Below are 25,000 nucleotides of genomic sequence, written 5' to 3' on the forward strand. Positions count from 1 at the left end.
TGTCACCCCCCCAACCCATCCCCTACCCCCCAACCCCCTACCCCTACCCCCTCCATTAACCCGGCCAGGTGTAACGCAAATTATCTTGATTAATTAACGTCACGATCAGGTGTGGCATTTCAGGTGAGAATGAGTTTATTTATTTATTTGTTTATTTTTTGTTTATTTGTTTTTGTTTTTTTTGTTTTATTTGTGCATTCCGTAATGAGATCTTGCTTTGATGTCCTTTGTGTGTGTGTGTGTGTGTGTGTGTGTGTGTGTGTGTGTGTGTGTGTGTGTGTGTGTGTTAGTCGTAAAGGTGAGTAAGGACAGTACGTATAAATTAAGGTCAAGGGTCAAATGAGGTCACAAATATACGTTAGGAATCTCTCTCTCTCCCTCTCTCCCTCTCTCTCTCTCTCTCTCTCTCTCTCTCTCTCTCTCTCTCACGGTTGAATGGCCCAGAGGAGGAAGAGGAAGCAGAAGGGGAGAGAAGAAACAAAGGAGGAAAGACAAACAAAGATGGAGGTAAAGAGAAGGAAGGAAGGAAGGAAGGAAGGAAGGAGGGAAGGAAGGAGAGAAGGAAGGAGGGAAGGAAGGAAGGAGGGAAGGAAGGAGAGAAGGAAGGAGGGAAGGAAGGAGAGAAGGAAGGAGGGAAGGAAGGAAGGAGGGAAGGAAGGAGAGAAGGAAGGAGGGAAGGAAGGAGGGAAGGAAGGAGAGGGAGAGAAAACAAAGGGAGGGGAGAAAAAGGTGTTCCCTCTTACCTTTCCTTTCCCTTACTTTCCTTCTTCCTTGCCTCTTCTTTTCCTTCCTTTCCCTTATTCTTTTTTATCATCATTCCTCCTTTTCTTTCCTCTTTTTCCTTCATCCTTGCTTCTGTCTCTCCTCTTTCTCCTCCCTCTTTGCTCCTGTCTCTCTTTTTCCTCCTCCTTTATCATCTAATTTCCTTTCTTTTCTCCCTTCCTTCCTCCCTTCCTCCTTTCCTCCTATTAACATCCTCCTCAGACCCTCCCTTCTTCTTCACCGTTTCCCCTCCCTTTTTTCTTTCCTCCTTTCCTCCCCTGTCTCCTTTCCTCCCTTCTCCTCCTCCTCCGTCTTTCCCACCTACTCCTGTCTCTCTCTCTCCTCCTCCTTCCTCATCCCTCCCCTTTCTTCTTTTTCACCGTTTCCCTCCCTTCTTTCTTTCCTCCTTTCCTCCCCTTCTAATCCTCCCTCCTCCTCCTACCTCTCCGTCTTCCTCACCAACTCCTGTCTTTCTTTCCTCCTCCTTCCTCATCCCTCACCTTTCTTCTTCACTGCTTCCCTTTCTTTCTTTCCTCCCTTCCTCCTCCTTGCCTCTTCTCCTAATCTGCCCCTCCCCCCCACCCCACAAAGGCAAGCAGACAATTAGCAGAACAAGAAAAAGTTTTATTCCTCGCTGCTTCGTTAGCGTTTCTTTGGCCAGTGTTTCCGCAGAGAGAGAGAGAGAGAGAGAGAGAATGTCATAGATTAGTGTGTATACTTATCCAGTCATGACCAAGAGCCTCCATTTTTACGCCCGACTCAACAAACAAATAAATATCCCGTCATCCACCCATAAAAATAAATAAACATAAAATCACCCCCTTAAAAAATCAATTAGAGTCGCCCCCCCCAATAAAAACGGGGCCCATAACCCCCCTAAAAAATCATTCAGTTACCCTTTCAAATAAAATTTAGTCACCCCCAAAAAAAATCCGGTCAGTCTCCCCCCCCCAAAAAAAATACATTCAGATCCCCCCCCCCTAAATTATCCGCTCAACACCCCCCCCCAAAAAAAAATAATATATATAGTCTTAAAAAAAATCCCAAAGTCGCCCAACTCGCCCTTATCACCCTAAAACCCGCCCTAAAACCGCCCTAAATCAGCCCAACCTTTTATATTTAAGCCCAACTAAAAAGCCGCCCAGCCCGCCGCCCAGCCCCAAAGATCAGTTCGCGGCGCCCATTTTTCCCTCGGCAAGGTGTTGTTCCCCATGTAAATTGTCTATTACCCTTCCTGATGGGGATTACGGGGACAAATTGGTTCACTGGGCGGCGGCGGCGGCGGTGGTGGTGGTGGTGGTGGGGGAGTGGGGAGTAAATGTGGTGGTATTGATGGTGATGGGTTGTGATGGTGGGTGGGGGTGGGGGGTGATAGTGGTGATGGTGGTGGTGGTGTTAAGTGGTGAAGGTAGGTGGTGGTATTGATGAATGATGATGATATTACTGTTCTTGGTGGTGGTGATGATGGTGGTGATGGTGATGGTGGTGGTGGTGATGGTAGTGGTGGTGGTGGTGGTAGTGATGATGGTGGTGGTGATGATGGTGGTGGTGGTGGTGGTGATGATGGTAGTGGTGGTGGTGATGGTGGTGGTGATGGTGGTGGTGGTGATGGTAGTGGTGGTGGTGATGGTAGTGATGATGGTGGTGGTGATGATGGTGGTGGTGGTGGTGATGATGGTGATGGTGGTGGTGATGGTAGTGATGATGGTGGTGGTGATGGTGGTGGTGGTGATGCCGCTCATATCATCTCTCTCTTTCCTCATAAAGTATTTCCATCAAGTTTTCTCAGCATTGTAAAGATATGTCATTTCTTACATATGTTTAATTAAAAAATACACGTAACTATTTCATGTATAACTTTTTAACTAGATATCTTCCTATGTATGTATTTTTCAGTATTGTTAGTTTTTTTTTTCTATATGTCTTTCAAATATTTACAAGAGCACCCGCGTACCCAAACTATATATGTATACCTTGTAACTAGATATCTTCCTATGTAAGTATTTTTCAGTATTTTTTGTAGTTGTTTTTCTCTATGTCTTTCAAATACTTCCAAGAGCACCCGCGTACCCAGACACTTCCCTTGCGTACTAAAGGGGTAAGAACTACGCACTTTTAACGCGTTTTACCTTCTCTTTACGCCACTGTCACGCACGCCATCCACTCCTTACTCTACGGCTAACACACGCCACCCACTCCGTACTCTCGCACAGGTAAGGTATGGGAAGTATGACAAGGTGCGGTGTGACTACCTCTGGCTACCTGGCGGACATGAGCAGGTAAGGTCAGGTGAGGTAAGGTAAGGTAAGGTAAGGTGAGGTGAGGTGAGGTAAAGTTAGGTAAGGGAAAGGAAGGGAAGGGAAGGAAAGAAAAGGGAAGGCAAGGGAAGGGAAGGGAAGGGAAGGGAAGGGAAGGGAAGGTGAGGTGAGGTGAAGTTAGGTAAGGGAAAGGAAGAGAAGGGAAGGGAGGAAAAGGGAAGGGAAGGTAAGGTAAGGTAAGGTAAGGTAAGGTAAGGTTAGGTGAGGTGAGGTGAGGTGAAGTTAGGTAAGGGAAAGGAAGGGAAGGGAAGGGAAGGAAAGAAAACGAAAGGCAAGGTAAGGTAAGGTAAGGTAAGGTGGAGTGAGGTACACTTCCACACGCAGATGGCCGCTCCACTTGCACGCACAGAACGCAGCGTAATCTCTTGGTCTACAGCCGCGCGGAGGTGAATTCAAATAGTTTTCCATCAAATATTACGTTTTTCTTTTATATTATTACTGAAATTCCAACTCCTTTTGTGCTTTAGAAATGTTCCGATATGAAAAACAAACAGAATTCAATGCGAGCGAATAAACTACATTTTCTCTCTCTCTCTCTCTCTCTCTCTCTCTCTCTCTCTCTCTCTCTCTCTCTCTAAAGATCCGAATTCCTTTATGCTGTTTTTTTTTTCCCGGCAATAAAAACAAACGATGAATTTAATATGCGCGCAGCTTTTTTTTCCCTCACTGAACCAGATTTGAGCCATTTTTCATAATTTTGTTTAATGATTCAGCGATAAAGAAAAAAGCGAAATTATGGTACTTTTGCATAATCTTTTATTTACGGAACTACTGGACCTCTTTAAAGGGGTAGGAAATGCTGCAGTGATAATAAAAAGAAACTATTAAATTATTACTTGGAGATTTTTTTCTGTATTAACGAAAAAGAGAACAGGAGAAATTAAATGAGTACGAGAGAAAAAAAAAAGAGAAGAACTGGAGATTTTAAAGGAGAACGAGAGAATTAAAACAAGACAACAAAATTAAAAATAAAACAGGGAAAAAAAAGGAAGATTAGAAAAGGGAACAGCAGAAATTAAATGAGTACGTGAAAGTAAATTAAATTAAAAGACCAGGAAATTTTAAATAAGAACAAGAGAACTGATACAAGACAACAAAAACAAAAATAAAAACAGGGAAAATCAAAAACAAAGAGCAGGAAAAATTAAAACAGAGAAAACAGGAAAAAAATAAGAGAGTACGAGATGATAAACGAAAAGAACAGGAGATTTTAAAGGAGAAGAGAATTAAAAGAAAACCATAATAAAATAAAAACTGGAAAAATAAAAAAACAAAGCAGAAAAAATATAAATAAAAGGAAAACAGGAAAAATGAAGAGAACTAAAGATACAGAAAAAAAGGAATCACATTAAAGGGGAAAAAAATAATAGAGAACGAGTAGATAAAAGAAACCAAACAGAAGAAATTGAAAAAAAGGAAAGCAATTTAGGATAGAGACCCTTGATACTCGCGTCTTATAAGCGCTTAGATCGTGGAAAGGAAGAGAATAAAATACGGACAAGTGGAAACAAATAAAATAACAAACAGATAAAAAAAATGAAGAAAAAGAAAAAGTAGCCAGGAAATAAATAGTAGAATAAACAAAACAAACAAAATAAACAAAAAATGAATAATAAGTAAATAAATAAGTAGAAAGTATAGTAATAAAAAAACAAAGAATATGAAAACAATAGCCAGGAAATAAACAGAATAAACAAAACAAACAAAATAAACAAAAAATAAATAAAAACAAGTAAATATATAAACAGAAAGTACAGTAACCAAAAAACAATTAATTTAAATACATAGCCAAAAAAAAAAATAATAAAATAAACAAAATAAACAAAATAAATAACATAAATAAATAAATAAGTGGAAAAAGTAGCCGAAAAAAATACAAAACCATCATTTTTTTTTCTATATTTCTTCACTGAAACTCCAAAACTAACGCCGGCAAACCTTTTTCAAATACACTCACGGACACAAAAGATAATACAAGTACTGGACTCTATTTAAAACGCGCGCGCATAAACTATATATTGTTTTTTTCCTTGCTAAAAAATTCTAACCCTCCCTTCACATTGTTGTTTTATTAATGACCCGATAATAAAAACAAACTGGCTGTCATTTCGGGGGCAGAGAACTATAATATTAATTTATTTTACTCGAACCACTAACAAAGAAAAAGGTTACTAATATCCCGACACTGTTTTGTTTTCTTTTGTTTTCTTTAATGCGACGGAAATGCTTCAATATTACAAAAAGAAAAACAGAAAAACGGTCCTCTAATTAGTCTAATACACCCCCCTCTCCCCCCCATCTTCACCCCCCCCCAAAAAAAAATGCTTACCCAACCCTGTTTTTTTTTTTAATTTAATGCGACGGAAATGCTTAAAAAATAGTAATAAAAACAAACAGGAAAACGGTTCTCTAATACACCTCCTCTCTCTCCCCCCCCCGCCCTTCCCCCCCTTCCTCAGCCCCCCACCCCCCACCCCAAAAGTAAACACTTCTACTCCTACCCTGTTTTTTTAATGTGACGGAAATGTTTCAATAATACAAAAAAAAAAAAAGGAAATCGGTTCTCTAATACACCCCCTCTTCCGCCCCTTCCCCCCCTCACTCACCCCCCCAAAAAAATAACAGCTACTCCGATCCCTTTTTTTTTTTTTAAATGCGACGGAAATGCTTCAAAAACAGTAATAAAAACAAACAGGAAAACGGTCCTCTAATACACCCCCCAATCCCCCATTCCCCCCCGCCCCCCTTAAAAAAAATAAAGCACATAACATTCACGCCACGGATAATACAACGTCATCGAATACATTAGCGTCTCCTTCCTGTACCCTAAAAAAAAATCCTGCAGCGTTCCATTTGTTATTATTATTTTTTTTTTCAACCCGCGCGCGCAACTCTGAAATTATAAATACAGGGCCGATCTCATTTTGGCGTCCACCTGGTCTGCTATGCTCTGCCCCCCTGTCCCGCCCACCTGTGTATACCTGTCTGCATGCCTGTCCAATACACACACAGGAAAGAGAGAGAGGGGGAAGTTATTAATAGGGACGCAGTGTGGACGTGGAGATAATTGAAAAAAAAAGGGAGTCATAAGAAGGAAAAAGAAAGGAAAGAAAATAGAAAAAAGACAATGAGGAAAATCGTGTAGAAAGTGAGAGGAAAACGGAATGAATGAGGAGAGAAAAAAAAACAAAAAAACAAAATAAGACAAAAAAGACAAAAATACACGAGAGAAGATGATAATAGGGAAACAGAAAAAATATATATATAATGGAGAAAGAGAGAGAGGACAAAAAAGGAAGAAATCGATAGGAAATAAATACACACACACACAAAAAAAAAAACACAAACACACAAACAAACAAACACAATATAAGTACAATAACAGTAACCCAATCCCTTTACTGGAAGAGAAAAATTTAATCATTTCCCATATTCAAATAACAACACACACACACACACACACACACACACACACACACACACACACACACCTTACCTGTAGCCCCCCGAAAGCCCAGTCAATTATTAGCTGGTCACTCCGCACTGTGTAATGGATTTGTTGATTAAATTTAGCCGCGTTCTGAGTATTCGTGATCGGTGCAGAATTATTGAATCAAGCGACGGTAATCATCTCCCTCAGATATGAAAGTGTGGAACTCGACAATAATTACCGCCCTTCATTAAAACGCCAAAATTAATGTGTCTGTGTGTCTATTGTGCGAGTGTGTGGAGGGGGGGAGGGGGTATGTGTGGAGGAAGGGATGTGGGAGATAATGTTCGTGTGGGGGAGTGGAGGGAAGGGAGTATGTGTGTGTGTGTGTGTGTGTGTGTGTGTGTGTGTGGGTGGGTGGGGGGGGGGGGGGAGGTAGGGGAAATGTACGTGTGTGTGTGTGTGTGTGTGTGTGTGTGTGTGTGTGTGTGTGTGTGTGTGTGTGTGTCATTTAGATATGGGAAAATAACTGTCTTTCTCTCTATCTCTATCGATCTGTTTCTCTCTCTCTCTCTCTCTCTCTCTCTCTCTCTCTCTCTCTCTCTCTCTCTCTCTCTCTCTCTCTCCCTCTCTCTCTCTCTCTCTCAGGGATTGGACGCAACTCAAGGGGTTACTGCAATATAAACTTCGCCTCTCCTCTCTGCTCTTTCCTTTCCTTCCTCTCGTCTCAAAGGGGAAAAAAAAACATTATGCCAAAGGACAAGTCTGGCTGGAGCATTTTTCCCCGAGCGATCTTTTTCTATCTTTTGCATCGTCCCTTTTTTTTGTGCAAGATCCTCCTTCTCCTCCTCCTCCTCCTCCTTTCAGATTCTCCTGCGATGTGGCGGTTGCTGTTTTTTGGTAAGTGGTATGTTAGTTTTTTTTTTTCTTATTTCACTTTTACTTGGAATGTTTTTTGTTTTTATTTTTTACCAGGAGTATTAATTTCGGATCGTGATGTGAATGTGAAAATGGTGGCGATGATGATGATGATGGTGATAGTGGTGATGATGATTGTGATTAAAATAGTGATGTTGGTGATGATGGTGGTGGTGGTGGTGGTGATGATGATGGTGATAGTGGTGATGATGATTGTGATTAAAATAGTGATGTTGGTGATGATGGTGGTGGTGGTGGTGGTGATGATGATGGTGATAGTGGTGATGATGATTGTGATTAAAATAGTGGTGGTGGTGGTGGTGGTGGTGGTGGTGGTGGTGATGATGATGGTGATAGTGGTGATGATGATTGTGATTAAAATAGTGATGTTGGTGATGATGGTGGTGGTGGTGGTGGTGATGATGATGATGGTGATAGTGGTGATGATGATTGTGATTAAAATAGTGATGTTGGTGATGATGATGGTGGTGGTGGTGATGATGATGGTGGTGGTGGAGGTGGTGATGGTGGTGGTGATGGTGGTGGTGGTGGTGGTGGTTCGATTCGGTTTGGTTACCTTTTCCTTTCCAGTTTTTAACAAAGGATATAAATTTTGAGTAGTTGTGTAAAATTAATTAAAAAAGATGACAAAAGTTCGTGCTGGGGATAACAATATAAAGAAGAAGAAGAAGAAGAAGAAGAAAAATGATAATAATAATAATAATAATAATAATAATAATAATAATAATAATAATAATAATAATAATAATAATAATAATAATAATAATAATAACAACAACACCAATAATAATAAACACCTAAAACAACACATAAAAAACAAAAACCGCATCAAATTTCTTCCCTATACGTATTACCTCCCCACTCCTTTATTTACCTTTGCAACACCTGTTAATTAATTCCCCAAAAAACACCTGGCCATGCTCACCTGTGCCAAGCGATAATAACCGGCCAATATGCAACCAATCACGCCACACACACACACACACACACACACACACACACACACACACACACACACAGTCAGCACTCTATAAGTCCATAACGGGAAATTAAATCCAACATGACATAAAGCAAAACTGTCCCACTGTGTTGCTGGAAAACAATGACAATCCGTGACGCGAAGTGTTTCCCGGCGAATGAGTGATTGCTTTTGATGCTGTGTTGCTGAAAGGGAGGCAGACACACAGACAGACAGACACGCGAATGGACACAGACACACAGACAGATGGGTATAGATATGGACTTATGGACGGGCTGATTGCTATAGTGTGAGGCGGAAGCAGACGGGAAAACAGGTTAGACAGGCGAACAGACAGACAGAAAGATACAGACAGACAGAGAAACATATACACAGACAGATTGGGGGGTATAGTGTGAGACGGAAACAGACGGGAAAACGGGTTAGACAAGCGAACAGACAGACAGAAAGATACAGACAGACACAGAGAAACATATACACAGACAGATTGGGGGGTATAGTGTGAGAGGAAACAGACGGGAAAAACAGGTTAGACAGGCGAATAGATAGACAGAAAAATAAACAGACACCCAGAAAGACAGATACACAGACAGATGGGGGTATAGAGAGACAGAAACAGACGGGCATACAGATAAAACAATAAGGAAAACGACAGGATAGACAGACACACACAGACAGACAAATAGATACAGAAAAACAGATAGACATGGTGAGACAGAAAGACAGACAGACAGATCGATAGACAAACATGAAAAGAAGAGGATGACAGACAGACAGATGAAGAGATACAGACAGACAGACGCAGACAGACCAACCGAGACAGACGTACAGGTAGAGAGACAGACAAAAAAAAAAGACCGAGCGAAAAAAAAAAACGCGATAAAAATGAAAAGATTAAGAGAGACACACAGAAAAATGACCGACAGAGGGGGAGAGAAAAAAAAAGAAAACGCGATAAAAATGAAAAATATTAAGAGCGACAGACAAAAAAAAAAAAAACAAGCTATAACCACACTTTGCCTACAAGCTCCACGCGCACAATTTTAGCTCATCCACCCTCCTACACGCCAGCCTATAATCCACTTAGTCACCCACTCCCAGCCACACCCACACCCACACACGGGCAGTACAAACACCCACATCTACGCCTATCTACACTTTCGATTATTCCCTGCCTGCATTCACCGTTATTTTTCCTTTCACATCTACATTATTTCACAAACCGGCTAGCCAGTTAATCACTTAGGCAGCCAATCATTCATTCATTGTCAGCCAGTCAGTCAGTCAGGCAGGCAGGCAGGCAACAATTCATTCATTAATTCATTCATTCAGTCAGTCAGTCAGTCAGTCAGTCACTCAGTCAGTCACTCATTCACCCACCTAGCAAGTCAGTAAGCCAGCCAAACAGCCAGTCAGTCACCCAGCCAGCCAGTCACCCACTTAGTCAGTCTGTCAGCCAACCAGGTAGCCAGCCAGTCACTCAGTCAGTCAGTCAAGTAGCCAGCAAGCCATGTAGTCATCCTTCCAGCCAGCCACTCAGTCAGCCAGGTAGCCAGCCAGCGAGCCTCACATACATAAAAACTGTGGGCTGGTAACTTGTCTCACTCGCTTGTTGGTCAATTTCCGGGCGAGCGACGAGTTTCTATCAACACGACAATTGGTCATCTCCTGAGGGGGGCGGGGGGGTGAGGAGGGGGGGTAAGAGTACACAAACACACACACACACTCACTAACACTTTTCCCTCCCTGCTCAACTCCCCTGGGAATAATGTCTGTCTCCTCTCCTCTCCTCTCTCTCTCTCTCTCTCTCTCTCTCTCTCTCTCGCCTCCCTACCCTTCTAATCCACTCCTCTATATCCTCTTCTCTTCCCCTTCATTTCTTCTCCCTCTTCTCCTCTCCTCTAACCCCCTCTTCTTTTCCCCTTCTCCTCTTTTTCCCTTCCTTCCCTTCCCCATTTTTTCCCTTATCCTTCTCCCTTCCCCCAGCATCAGATTTTCCTTTCCCTTCATTCCCTTTCCCTTCCCCTCCTTCCCTTCCCCTTTCCCCTCATTTCCCTCGTTCTCCCCTGGGCTTTCGTGTGTCTCAGGGCTTGTTAGGTCTCATCTGTTGGGTTTATAAGGGCAGGGATGGGCTTGGCTTGTTGTGTCTTGGGTTAGTGAGTGTTGGGTGAGGTTAGGTTGAGTTGGGTTGGGTTGGGTTGAGTTGGGTTGGCTCTTCCTTGCTTTCACTTTCTTTCGTTCATTCATATTCTTTCTTTCTATTCTATTCTCGTTCTCAATCTTTTTTTTTTCTTCTTTCTTTTTCTTTATTTATTTATTGTTGATTTACCATCTTTTCCCTTTCCCTTCCTTCCATTACCACATTGTCCTTTCCCTTCATGCATTTCCCCTCCCTTCCCTTCCCTTCCTTCCCCTCCCTTCCCCTCTCTTCCCTTCCCCTTCCTTCCCCTTCCTTCCCCTCTCTTCCCTTCCCCTTCCTTCCCCTTCCTTCCCTCATTCGTTCAGCAAAGCAAAAGTACACAAACACAAACACCTCAGAAATAAAACAACACAAGACAACACTTCAAGACAAGATAACAAGACAGCATTAGCAACACACGAGCAACACAAGGGAAGCAAACACAACACAGGGTAAGAAAAAACAGGGTCACACGAGGGAACACAAACCCTGGGGGACAGCACTGGAATGTCCTCCCTCCTGCTCCCCTGTGTGTGTGTGTGTGTGTGTGTGTGTGTGTGTGTGTGTGTGTTCTAAAGGGAGATCACACACCGGTTGACTCCCTCCTTCCTTCCTTCCTTCCTTCTATCCTTCCTTCCTTCTTTCCTTCCTTCCTTTCTCTTCTTATTTCCTTTTTTTGCCTGACTGTCCTTCCTTAATTTAATCTTGCCTGGCAGTCTCCCTCTCTCCCGTCTCCCTTTTCCTCTCTCTCTTCCTTCTTTCCTTATTTTCTTATCTCCTTTCATCCTTTTTCTCTCCCTCTAAGTCTTCTTCCTTCCCTCCCTTCTTCTCTCCCTTCCTATCCTACCTTCACCTCCTATTATCTACCTATCTACCAGCATCCCTTTTTCTCTCCCTCTACATCTTCCTTCTCTCCCTTCTCTCCGTTCCTATCCAACCTTCATCTCCCATTATCTACCTATCTACCAGCATCTATTTTTTCCCTCCCTCCTCCTCCCTTTTCTCCTCCGTCTCTCTCTCCCTCCCACACTTGCTGAAGCACAGAATAAAAAAGAAAGACAAAGAAAAGAGGAAAAAGATAGCAAGCAAGCGAGGAAACTATGCAAGTGGAATCGCCGAGGAAAAGTTAAGAAGAAGGAGATGACAAAGAAGATAAAGAGGAGGAAAAGAAGACAAGACTCCTAACACTACATTGCTCAGGATGGAGGAAAGAAGAAAGGAAGACAGGAAGAAAGGAAGGCCCCGGAGGAATGCACGAGGAAAGACGTGAGAGAAGAATAAAAGGAGAAAGGAAGTGAGAGAGAGAGAGAGAGAGAGAGAGAGAGAGAGAGAGAGAGAGAGAGAGAGAGAGAGAGAGAGAGAGAGAGAGAGAGAGAGAAATATTGCTTCGAACGGCTAAAAGAAGAAAGTTATAGAGAAGAGAGAGAGAGAGAGAGAGAGAGAGAGAGAGAGAGAGACTCCACTTTCTTTCCCCTTAATTCCCCTTATATCCTCCATTATTATCTCTCTCTCTCTCTCTCTCTCTCTCTCTCTCTCTCTCTCTCTCTCTCTCTCTCTCTCTCTCTCTCTCTCTCTCTCTCCCTTTCTTCTCTCTTTCTCTTCCTCCCCTCCCCTCTTTCGCTCCCTCACTCTTTCCCTCCCTCACCCTTTAGCTCCCTCTCCCTCCCTTTCCCTCCCTCTCCCTCTCTCCCTCCTCCTCTCCCTCCCCCTCTCCCCCCTCTCCCTCTCCTCCCTCCCTCTCCCTCCCTCTCCCTCTCTCGTAAAAAGACCCTCACTGACTTTTCCTTCCACTCTTTTCCTCATTCGTAATCTCACCTAATGTCTTATAATGCGAAGGAGCCCATCAAATTAGTCCCTCTTCCCGTTTTCAATTGTCCGCCGGAGATATAAAAAACGGGTCACTGACTTCGGAATAATTTTAAAGGGGGACTCAATTACTTTTTGTGTGTTTTTGTTTTGTTATGTGAATGAAGGAGGAGGAAAAGGAAGAGGAGAAGGAGGTGGGCGGTGGGATTGGTCTTACGCGGGTTCAATGATGTTTTAGATAAATAATGATGATGATGATAATGATGATGATGATTTTTTCCTCCATCCTCCTCCTCCTTCTCCTCCTCCTTCCTCTCACACAAGAAGAGGAGAAAGAAGAAGAAGAGAGCAAGCAAGTGAATAAACTATGCAAGAGGGACGCCGAGTAAAAAGTTAAGGAGATGACAAAAATGACAAGGAATAGGAAAAGAAGACAAAAGACAACTCATAACATAAAATTGCTCCGGATAGAAGAAGAAAGAAAGAGAAAAAGAAAGGAAAAGAAGAAAATTACATACATACATGAATCAGTAATACTATTTTCAAGGGAAATTATGAATAAAGATGAAAATATAAATCAGTGTTTGAATATTCAGAGGACAATCTATTTTATTAAGGGTGTGAATGATGATGAAAATAAAAGATAAATCAGAAGTTCTATATTCATTGGTTATGGTATTTTGCTGAAGTTATGAATACAGGTGAAAGTATAATATAAATCAGTGTTTGAATATTCACAGGTCAATCTATTTTATTAAAGGAGTGAATGATGAAAATGAAAGATAAATCAGAAGGTCTATATTCATTGGTTATGGTATTTTGCTGAAGTTATTAATACAGGTGAAAGTATAATATAAATCAGTGTTTGAATATTCACAGGACAATCTATTTTATTAAAGGTGTCAATGATGATGAAAATAAAAGATAAATCAGAAGTTCTATATTCATTGGTTATGGTATTTTGCTGAAGTTATGAATAAAGATGAAAGAATAATAGATAAATCAGTTTTGCTATTTAGGTGAAGTTATGGAGGTAAAGAGTGAGTGTATCTTACGTGACTAACAAGTATTTTTTTTCCGCAGACTACACTCAAATTTTTCCCTTCCCTTCCCACCTTTAAATCCTATCACCTATCCTTCCCTCCCTTAAAAACTCCCTATCCCCCTTCGAATACTCCCTTTAATTCTCAACATTCCACTATCCTAACTTTCGTCCATTCCCTTCATTTCTATCCTCCATCTCATATTCTTCCCTTCCCATCCCACCTTTAAATCCTATCACCTATCCTTCACTCCCTTAAAAACTCCCTATCTCCCTTTGAGTACCTCCTTTAATTCTCAACATTCCACTATCCTAACTTTCGTCCACTCCCTTCATTTCCATCCTCCATCTCATATTCTTCCCTTCCCTTCCCACCTTTAAATCCTATCACCTATCCTTCACTCCCTTAAAAACTCCCTATCTCCCTTTGAGTACCTCCTTTAATTCTCAACATTCCACTATCCTAACTTTCATCCATTCCCTTCATTTCCATCCTCCCTCTCATATTCTTCCCTTCCCTTCCCACCTTTAAATCCTATCACCTATCCTTCACTCCCTTAAAAACTCCCTATCTCCCTTTGAGTACTCCCTTTAATTCCCAACCTTACACTCTCCTAAATTTCATTCATTCCCTTCATTTCCATCCTCCATCTCACATCATCTTCCTACTTTATCTTCCCTTCTCATATTTTCTCTCCTTCTCTCTCCCTCCCTATCTCACATTCTTACCTTTCCTTCTTCTTACCTTCCTGCTTCTCGCTCACACTTCTTTAGCGCCCTTCCCATCCGTCTCTTCTCTCCCTCTCTCCTTCTCCCCTCCCTCCCTCCCTTCCTTCATTCTTTTCCTCCCATCTCCATCTCTCCCTTCTCTTCCCACCCACCCTTTCTTTCCCTTCTCTTCTCGTTCCTCCCACTCTCCCTCCTCCCTTGCCTCCTCCCTCCCTCTCCCCCCCCCCCCTCCCTCCCCCCTTCTCCCCCCTTCTCCCCCCTTCCCGTCACGAGTTTTGATTGACTTTCTTGATATTGCAATTCGTCCTCTTAATTGACGTGCTATGCAAATGTCTCTCTCTCTCTCTCTCTCTCTCTCTCTCTCTCTCTCTAGCATTTGTTTTTGTTTTCTTTTAATTCCTTTTTGCCTTTTCTCTTTCATCCAGCCTGAAATTGAGGAAGATGGAGGAGGAGGGGGAGGAGGAAGAGGAGGAGGAGGAGGAAGAAGAGGAGGAGGAGGAGGATTATGAAGATGACAATAAATACAGGAGACTCGCCATTAAGTGTGTGTGTGTGTGTGTGTGTGTGTGTGTGTGTGTGTGTGTGTGTGTGTGTGAGTGTGTGTGTGTGTGTGTGAGTGTGTGTGTCCATTAATTAGATAGAACAAGTATATATGAAACCACACACACACACACACACACTCACACACACACACAAACACTTGCTCTTATGGTTTCGAGTTTCATGTCACAAAAATAAGTCGAGAGAAACAAAGAAACGCTAATAAGGAAAAACAGCGCCGTCTTCTTGGTGACTTACGAAAGAACCAAAGAATGAAAGAAAGAATAGAGGAAAGAAAGAAAGATGGAAAGAAAGGAAGAAAGAAGGAAAGAAAGAAAGAAAGAAAGAAAGAAGGGATGGATGGATGAATGAATAAGGAAAGAAAGAAAGAAAGAAAGAAAGAAATGGATGGATGAATGAATAAGAAAAAATAAAAGAAAGAAAACGAAAGAAAGAAAAAAGAAAGAAAAAAAAGAAGGAAGGAAGGAATGAAGGGATGCATGGATGGATGAATGAATGAAAATAAAAATAAAGAAAACGAAAGAAAGAAAGAAAGAAACAAACAAACAAACAAAGAGAGAAGGAAGGAAGGAATGAAAGGACGGATGGATGGATGGATGAATGAATGAAAAAGAAAAACGAAAATAAATAAATAAAAAAAGAACGAACGAAAGAAAGATGGAAGGAAGGAAGAAAGAATAATGAAGAGAGAGAGAGAGAGAGAGAGAGAGAGAGAGAGAGAGAGAGAGAGAGAGAGAGAGAGAGAGAGAGAGAGAGAGAGAGAGAGAGAGAGAGAGAAAGGGTGATTTAGATGTGGTCAGAAACAGAAGGAAATGGTAAAAAGAACCCAAAATAAAAAGAAGAAAGAAGAAGACGAGGACGAAGAAAATAAAATGAGAAAATAGGAAAAAAGGAACAAAGATGAAAGGAAAAGTGCAATGGAGAGGAAAACAAGAAGGGAAGAAGAAAAAGATGAAAAATAAGGAGACGGAGGAAGAAAGCAAAAGAAAAGCAAAAAGAAAAGAAAGAAAAGACATGACAAAGGAAACAGAGAAACCAGATAAAAAAGAAGAGAAAAAATAATAAAGAAAAGGAGAACAGAGAGAGAGAGAGAGAGAGAGAGAGAGAGAGAGAGAGAGAGAGAGAGAGAGAGAGAGAGAGAGAGAGAGAGAGAGAGAGAAGGAAAAATGGAAAAAGAAAAAGAACGTAGATGGAGAGTAGCAACATTACGAAAGAGTAGACAAGGAAGAAAAGAGAATAAAAAGAAGGAACAAGGAGAAGGAAAAAGGAAGAATGAGAGGAAAAAAAAGAAAAAGTAGAGTGGTGTGTGTGTGTGTGTGTGTGTGTGTGTGTGTGTGTGTGTGTGTTTCCAAAAAGACGCGGAAAGAATACAGAAACAAACGAAAGAGGGAAATGGATCAAACAAGAAGGAAACGAAAAGAAAGGAAAAGAAAGCAACAGATGTGTACTAAGTGGAAGGAATTGGAAAAGTGAGAGAGAAAGATGAAAAAGATAGAGAGAGAGAGAGAGAGAGAGAGAGAGAGAGAAAGAGAGAAGAGAAGAGAAAGAGAGAGAAAAGAGAGAGAGAGAGAGAGAGAAAGAGGAGAGAAGAGAGAGAAGAGAAAGAGAAAAAGAAAAGAATAAACAAGAGAAAGAGAGAGAGAGAGAGAGAGAGAGAGAGAGAGAGAGAGAGAGAGAGAGAGAGAGAGAGAGAGAGAGAGAGAGAGAGAGAGAGAGAGAGAGAGAGAGAGAGAGAGAGAGAGAGAGAGAGAGAGAGAGAGAGAGAGAGAGAGAGAGAAGAAACATTGAAAAAGATACCAAAAAAAATAATAATAATGGAAAGAAAAGCTAAAAGGTATGTCTGGCCAATAGAAAGATGTGAGAGAGAGAGAGAGAGAGAGAGAGAGAGAGAGAGAGAGAGAGAGAGAGAGAGAGAGAGAGAGAGAGAGAGAGAGAGAGAGAGAGAGAGAGAGAGAGAGAGAGAGAGAAAAGAAGAGATAACATTGCAAAAGAAAGAAAAGAAAACAAGGAAACAAAAAAAACAAAGACGCATTAAGCTGATGAAAAGGTAAGGGGAGGAAGAGAGGAAAAGGAAAGAGGTTAAGAGAAAAAAATAAAAAAATAAATTGAAAGAGAGAAAGAAAACAGGAAAACAAACACAGAGAAAAAAGAAAGAAGCAGATGTGTTAAGATTCATTGGAAGGAGGATTGGGGGAAGGATCAGGTAGGAGAGAGAAAGATAGAGAAAACATGGATATAAAAAACAAAAGAACAGAAAAAAAGAAAGGAAGGGAAACGGAAAATTGAAGAGGAGGAAACAAGGAAACAGGAAGGAAGAGGAAATAGAAAAAAAATAAGATAACAGAAAAAACGGAAAAAAAGGACGAGGAGCAGATAGTTAAGCAGGATAAAAGAGGAAGTAGACGGGAAAGGGAAGGAGAGTAAAATGAACAGGTATAGGGGGAAGGAGGGAGGGGAGGGAGAGAGCGCTGCGGGGGCGGGGTAGTATAGTTTTTCGGGCGGTTGTCAGCGTGAAAAATGAATGCGGCGCGCTGAGAAAACCATTAATTGTGCCCACATGACGCGCGCCTCCAGACCCGCCCTGACAAATGCATGCAAATGGCCCGCGATGAATCCTGCCCGCCCTGTCCCGTCCCAGCCAGCTCTTCCCTCTTCCCTCCCTGGTCCTTCCTTCCCTCCCCTTCTTTTCCTTTCCTCTCAATACCACTTATTTTCTCTTTTCTCGTCTACCTGTCCCCTTCCCTCCCCTTCTTTTCCTTTCCCCTCAATACTATTTCTTTTCTCTTTTCTCATCTACCTGTCCCCTTCCCTGCCAGCCCTTCCTTCCCTCCCCTTCTTTTCCTTTCCTCTAAATACCACTTATTTTCTCTTTTCTCGTCTACCTGTCCCCTTCCCTCCCCTTCTTTTCCTTTCCCCTCAATACCATTTCTTTTCTCTTTTCTCGTCTACCTGTCCCCTTCCCTGCCAGCCCTTCCTTCCCTCCCCTTCTTTTCCTTTCCTCTAAATACCACTTATTTTCTCTTTTCTCGTCTACCTGTCCCCTTCCCTGCCAGCCCTTCCCTCCCTGGCATTCCTTGGTCATTCCTTCTAACTCTCTCTCTTCCCCCTTCCTTCCCTCTTCCCAATGGGGTTAGGTTCACAGAAGCTATATATCTATACCACCCTCTTGCAGACTTCTTATGTTCTTATGATTTTATTTTTTACCCAGTTTTCATCATTTTCCCTCAATTCATTTATTTCACACATAATTTTCTGTACTTATTAGTCGCTATTGTCGTCGAATGATATTTTCTTTCACATTTTTCATCATTTTTCCTCAATCCTTTATTCTATACAATTTACACTTTACTTCACGTTGTATGAACTGGTCCCTCTCTCCCTCTCTCTCTCTCTCCACACACACACACACACACACACACACACACACACACACACATTAATTTCTCCCCCAATTCACTTCCTAATGTTCCTCTTCACTCACTATCCACTCTTTACCTTGCATACACTGGCCTCCCTAAGCACACAGACACATACATAAACACACACACACACACACACACACACACACACACACACACACACAAACCCATATTACTTTGCCTCCGTTTCCTGCATTCCCTCGTCGTTCCGGGAAGCTCACCGCAGCGCCGGGGCTAACGAGAGGCGGGACGCGCTTCACGGAAACGCTATTTTTCTACTCGACCAAAGTGCTTATAAAATGCTTGGCTCCGGTAATGAATGGCAGCGGCGGCGGCGGCGGCGGCGGCGGGGATGGTGATGTTGGTATGTTGGTTTTATTGTGGTGGTTATGGTAGAGGTAGTTGTAGTAGCCGTAGTAGCAGTAGTAGTAGAAGAAGTAGTAGTAGTAGTAGTAGTAGAAGAAGTAGTAGTAGTAGTAGTAGTAGTAGTAGTAGTAGTAGTGGAAGTACTTTTTAAATCCACTTCTAATTCAACTATGATTGGAGGAAAGGAACGCAGGGAGGGAGAGAGAAAATAAGACAGGGAAATGGATGTTAGAAAGGAAAGGAGAATGGACGAAGGAAAGATTGAGTGAGGGAGAAAGAGGAGGAGGGAAGGAGGGACTGAAGAGAAACTTGGAAGAGATTAAATATAAGAGAAAAAGATGAAAGGAATGAGAAAAGATGGAAACTGACACAGAAAAATCATTGAAGCACAAGAGAACATGTTTTGAATGCTACATAAACACATAAACAAAACAACTAAGAAACTAGATACGAACACAAAAACAACCCCAGAATGAGCCTTAGCCTCTCTTTGGGCTACACTATACTCTCTTCTGTTTGGGAGCGGCAAGTAGCGAGCTTTAATTTTTCCTATACTCTTTTTGTTTCCCTCGTGTCGACTTTTGTTGTTAAAAAAAAAAGCAAATAGAGAAATAATAATACCAAGGACCATAGTCATAATAAACGAAATGGCACTAAAAGGAATAATACTAAATACTAAAAAATACTAGTAATACTAAACAAGACTAAATACTAAAACACTAAAAGCAAGTCATATTAAACAAATGCAAACCAATAAAAAATAGGAAACCAAAATATCAGATTAAGCAAATAAATAAAAATAAAATCGTTCCCCAGATAATTAAAAAAAAAGATAAAAACGACAGCTAAATCCCACTGAATAAATAAACAAACAAACACACAAACACTCACCATACAGACAGGTGCGACGGAGCCATCAGCCGCGCCCAGGTGAGCGACGCCGCGGTGGTTAATTAACGGGCCTCAGGTGATCAGGTAAAGGTGATGCCGCTCCCCTTCTCCTGTGACGGGAAGATCGTTGTTTTAAGATGAAGGGAGCGAGGCGAGATCGGTGATGGATTTATTTACGAGTGAAGTGAGGCAGAATTGCATCTTAATATTTGATAGCGATGGAGTAGGCCTTGAGCTGTTATTTGAGGGAAGGGAGAGAGATAGAAAGAGGAAGGAAGATGGACAGAGAGATTAGATAATTGGCAGACTGCAGATTAAGTTGAAAATTATTTATATCGCTGGGAGAGAGTTAGATGTAAATACAGTGAGATAGAGAGATAGAGAGTTAAGAAAGAATCATATAGCTGGGAGAGAGAGAGATAGGAAGATAAATATATTGATAATAAGAAAAATCAGAATTATTAGAAGACTGCAGATTAGGTTAAGGAAGAATTTCATATATGTTAAGAGCCAGGAATTTATTTTTTGCTTATGAGTGAAGAGAAAGAATTACTAAAAGATGTGATTTAAATTTAGAAAGGACACAAATACATTAAAACAAATCCAGACTGACCTCACCCTCCAGAACACCGCGTTATAACCTAGAGCGAGGCAGAACTGTATAATAACACTTCAAAGAGAAAAGCTTGTATGGAAACGAGTATTTTTAGATGGACGTCTGGGAATGGAGGGAAGATTTCATTACAGCTCAGAATAAGAATTGCTATAAACATAAGAGGCAGAAACGCGTGTCTTAACATTTAAGAATAACGGCGATAAAAATAAAAGAAGCAAAATATCAGATTAAGCAAATAAAAGAAGAAATATTAAACACCATCACAAAAGCACAGAAAAAAAATACAAAAATAATGTTCTAGGCTAAGTAAATAATAATAATAATAATAATAACATTACTTAATCTAATACTTAGCCTAGAACAATAAAATACAAACAAAACCAAGTTCCCCAGATAAATAAAAAAAATTATTATAAAAACGACAACTAAATCCCTAATACATGGTTTTTTTTTCTCTCTTCCAGACAGCTTAAATTTAACTTGTTCGTAAATATGAAAAAAGATCCTTACAATTTCGCCTCACAACAATTATATATAAACGCCACAAAGGAAGGTAATTGCGTTCTCATGGTTGTCTTTTCACGTCCAGTCTTATCAAGCTACCATTAGGCTCATGACACTACCCATGGAAAGACCCACAACCACTACGAAAGCCTTGTCAAATGTTGGTGTGCTAGGGCCGCTTTCATAGTTATTTTGTTTGTTTTGATAGTTACCAATGGCGACGGTCACCGCTTTAGAATTTCCACGTAAAACTGACCGATGGGGGAGTGGCGGCTGCGGGGTTAGCCTAGCCCCGCACCTTACCACACACCTTCAACACCTCTCGCTTCCTCTGCAGCCGCCAATACCCCATAGGCCAGTTTCACGTGGAAAACTATAGCATCGATCAGAGCCATTGGTAACGAAAGAATATGAAAATAAGGCCCGTACTATCAGAAGCTTTCGGCTCACTCTAATTATTAACCACAGGGAAGATTACAGTCCCAGGAGTTCTTTTTCACAATCATTTTTTTTTACAGCACAGGAAGCAACCCAAGGACAACAAAAAGAAAGTGTAGAAAAAAGCCCGCTAGAAATAAAACCTCGTAGTGTTAAAGCCTTGTCAAAATAACACTAAGCTCATCAAACTACCCGTGGAAATACTGACAACCTCTACGAAAGCCTTATCAAATGTGTGTGTAGACCGGAAATGTCTGAGAATATGGACTTTGGGCTAACGGCAGCTTGTGGACGTTATTACAGTTTCATGAATGGGAGAAAAGTGACTTGAAATTTTGTAATAAGCTCATTTAACGACCCGTGGAAATACTGACAACCTCTACGAAAGCCTTATCAAATGTGTGTGTAGACCGGAAATGTCTGAGAATATGGACTTTGGGCTAACAGCAACTTGTGGACGTTATTACAGTTTCATGAATGGGAGAAAAGTGACTTGAAATTTTGTAATAAGCTCATATAACTACCCGTGGAAATACTGACACAACCTCTACGAAAGCCTTATCAAATGTGTGTGTAGACCGGAAATGTCTGAGAATATGGACTTTGGGCTAACGGCAGCTTGTGGACGTTATTACAGTTTCATGAATGGGAGAAAAGTGACTTGAAATTTTGTAATAAGCTCATATAACTACCCGTGGAAATACTGACAACCTCTACGAAAGTCTTATTAAATATGGGTGTGAAGGCCGCGTAATGTTTGATAATATGGACTTAAGACTAACGGAACCTGGTAGACCTTATTACAGTTTCATAAATAGGAGAAAAGTGACGAGATTTTGTAATAACGGTGAATGGTGCCTCTTTTAATACGGTAGAGGAGATAGTTGATGGACAAAAAATAAGACAGAAAAAGCCTGCTATAACCCTAATCCTCGAAAACAGTAAGTGGAGGAAGATTCAAATAGAAAATCCATTAGCAACTCGAGAGGTGTGGAGTGTATTGACATTCTCGACATTCTAGGATGAAGATAAGTTTACAGATATAAGATTATAGTCGTTACAAAAAAAAGAGAAAAAAACAAATAAAACAAAAGTACGAACAAGATGAGAAAATGAAATAGGAAAAGAATAGATTAGTGAAGCGTTTAAAATATAGGTAAAAAAAAAAGCTTGTCTCAGGAACATCAATTCAAAAGGAAAACAAAACAAAAAACACAATACCTGAAAGACACAAAAAAGAACAGAACACCATCACCAATTAACCTGTCGAGAGGAAGTACCAAAGATGAGAGAGAGAGAGAGAGAGAGAGAGAGAGAGAGAGAGAGAGAGAGAGAGAGAGAGAGAGAGAGAGAGAGAGAGAGAGAGAGAGAGAGAGAGAGAGAGAGAGAGAACAGGTAAATAAACATCAACAAAAATAAAAGGAGAAAAATAACAACAAAAAGACACCAACCAATTACTAAAACAAAAACGAAAGAAACAAAAAAATGACACAAAAACTCGTAATATAGCATCACCAATTAACCTGTCGAGAGGAGGAGGTACTAAAGATGAGCGCCGGTAAAGTAAAGTGGGAGAGGCTGGCGCTATTAAAGAAGACGGGACGCGGGGAGAGAGAGGAAGGGAGGGGAAGGGGGAACACGAGGTACAAGGGGAGGAGAGCAAGAGAGAGATTAGCGATGCATGTAAAACAGAAAACTGAGAGAACAGGGACGAAATGGACTTTAAATCATGAGCAGGCAAGCTTCATAAACAGTAAAGGTGAGCACAGGTTAAAGGGCACTTAGCGGAATGAGGTGTGAAGGGAGAGTGCGGGGTGCAAGACGAGTGATTTTCGATAATGTTAAGGGGCTATTTATTACACTGGGCAAATTTTCCGTGGATCTTCAGTCAAACCACGATTTCCGCTGGCGTGGTTCTCATATTTCCGTGGTTTTCTGACGTGTCCACGATCTTGCAAAGCTACGGTAGATTTCACCAAATGACGACGGTATTACTCACCATCATCATCATCAGCAATAACAAGAAACAAATGAGAACCACGCCAGCGGAAATCGTGGTTTGACTGAAGATCCACGGGAAAATTTGCCCAGTGTAATAGCCCCTGAAGTCCCTCTCTGACCTTTTGATTAGCGGAGTGCGTGCAGCGAAGAGGGAGAGGAGGAGACGATGAGAAATACATAACGATAATATTCCTTACCTCTATATTTTGATAACCACTGTACATGGACACAATAAAAAAGTGATGAGTGCGGGGTGCAAGAAGTGATTTTCGATAATGTAAGTCCCTCTCTGACGTTTTAATTAGCGGAGAGCGTGTAGCGAAGAGGGAGAGGAGGAGACGATGAGATATTAATACAGATAATAAGTCCTACATCTATATTTTGATAACTACATGGACTCAATAAAAAAGGAAGGATAATTAGTAAATAGGAAGAGACGGTAAGAAATGAATGACGATAAAAAGTCCTACATGTATATTTTTGATGACACTGAACAGACGAAATGAGAAAGGTTGAAAAAGAAAAGAGGAAGGAAAAATAGTAAATAGGAAGAGACGGTAAGAAATGAATGACGATAAAAACTCCTACATGTGTATTTTTGATGACATTGAACAGATGAAATGAGAAAGGCTGAAAAAGAAAAGAGAAAGGAAAAATAGTAATTGTACTTCTTGGTAAAAACGAAAAAACGAAAAAAATTAAAACAAAAACAAGTCCTACATTATTTTGAGGTAACACAAGACAGATACGATGAAGAGATTAAAAAGAGATTAAAAAGAGAAGAGGAAGGAAAATTAACAACAACAGTTCTTAGTGAAATGGAAAAAGCGAAAATAAATGAATGAATGAATGAATAAAAAACGAAAATGAGTCTAACATTTATATTTTTGATTACACTTGACAGACAGTGAAAGAGATTAAAAACACATAAGAAAGGAAATCAACAACAGCCCTTGGTTAGACTCTGCTAAACTCTACATACAAACCCACATGCTAACAGAAGAGCTTGATAAAAAAAATGAAAATAACGTCCCTGGTTACACAAATGATAACTCAAAACACGTAGACAGATTAGGAAAAGAACGAAATTGACCCCTCTTTCGGCCACCTCCTTGGATTCTTTTTAGGAGCAGCGAGTAGCGGGTTTTTTTTATTATTATTGTTTCATTTTTTCGTGTGCCGTTGAGCTGTCCCCTTTGTTAAAAAAAACGGGTTCGCTGAATATTAGGGGAAACTATCAACGTAAATTAAGAAAGAAAATGACACTGAGCGTTATTTAAGAATCATGAGCAGAATCAATAACGAGCAACGAGTTTTATTCTTTCCTCTGCGCTGAAAGATGAAACAGGAGACACGGCCGTTGTTGAAAGATGATAAATGATTCACGCGGCGTCAGCGAGGAGGCCAAGAACAAGGGAGATGATGATGATGAAGGAGGAGGAGGAGAAAAAGAAGAACAAGAACAAGAACAAGAAGAAAAGAAGAAGAAAGAAGAAAAAGAAGGGAATATCAACACTTGACCTTTACGAACACACACACAAAAAAAAAAAATCTGCACTTGACCTTTACGAACACACACAAAAAAAATCTTCACTTGACCTTTACGAACACACAAAAAAAACATCACAGACCAATTCGCGTTCAGCCCAAAAAGGAATACCACGAAAAAAAAAAATTAGACGAGATCATATAACATTCAAAAGAGGAAAAAAACAAAAAATCAGAGAAAACGTATGAAAAAAAGAAAAATAGACGACAATAGAGGAAACGACGTAATTAAGGTAGTATTGATAGGACCCTAAAATAGTATATATATAAAATTACAGTTCCTTTGTCTCCAAATAAATACTAAATGAATGATAAAGAATATGAATAAGAGAGAGAGAGAGAGAGAGAGAGAGAGAGAGAGAGAGAGAGAGAGAGAGAGAGAGAGAGAGAGAGAGAGAGAGAGAGAGAGAGACGATTAAACAGTAAGTGATGAATGAGAAAACCAATACAGGAAACACACACACACGCACAC

The 25,000-nt window shown here is 40.8% G+C and overlaps 1 long non-coding RNA gene across 1 annotated transcript in view; it reads right to left on the bottom strand.

Moving 5' to 3' along the window:
• Positions 1–25,000, bottom strand: part of LOC126983301 (uncharacterized) — a 156,080-nt gene that overhangs the window by 7,595 nt on the left and 123,485 nt on the right. Inside the window, exon 4 of the long non-coding RNA XR_007735772.1 lies at positions 19,422–19,531. This is a non-coding gene — a long non-coding RNA (uncharacterized LOC126983301). The remainder of the gene's footprint in view (positions 1–19,421; positions 19,532–25,000) is intronic.

This window comes from Eriocheir sinensis, chromosome 53, assembly GCF_024679095.1.
Source record: "Eriocheir sinensis breed Jianghai 21 chromosome 53, ASM2467909v1, whole genome shotgun sequence".
Lineage (NCBI taxonomy): Eukaryota > Metazoa > Arthropoda > Malacostraca > Decapoda > Varunidae > Eriocheir > Eriocheir sinensis.